The sequence below is a fragment of the Streptopelia decaocto genome (assembly GCF_964273445.1).
Source record: "Streptopelia decaocto genome assembly, chromosome: 5".
NCBI classification, from domain to species: domain Eukaryota; kingdom Metazoa; phylum Chordata; class Aves; order Columbiformes; family Columbidae; genus Streptopelia; species Streptopelia decaocto.
In genome coordinates, this window is record NC_138659.1 from 68,798,189 (window position 1) to 68,798,494 (window position 306).

Here is a 306-nt window from a genome sequence, read left to right on the forward strand (position 1 = left end):
TTTCTGTGCTTATTTCATATTCCTAAGACTAAAGGTCCCGGTGACACATCAACCCTTGGAACAACGAGGCCTTTCCAAATTGAAATCAGTCTCACTTCATCCACAGCAGAAAACCGCTCAATTTTGCCTCACCCAAAACAAGGTAAACAGTTCTGTGACCCTAATGAGCAGATTGCTTTATTTCCATAAACTAAAATTGCCTTTAAAATACCACGGGATTATTTACTTGTTCTAATTACAAACATGTGACTGCATTTAACCCCTGTGCTCAGCAAAGGGAACATTTTGCATTAACGGCAATTAGTC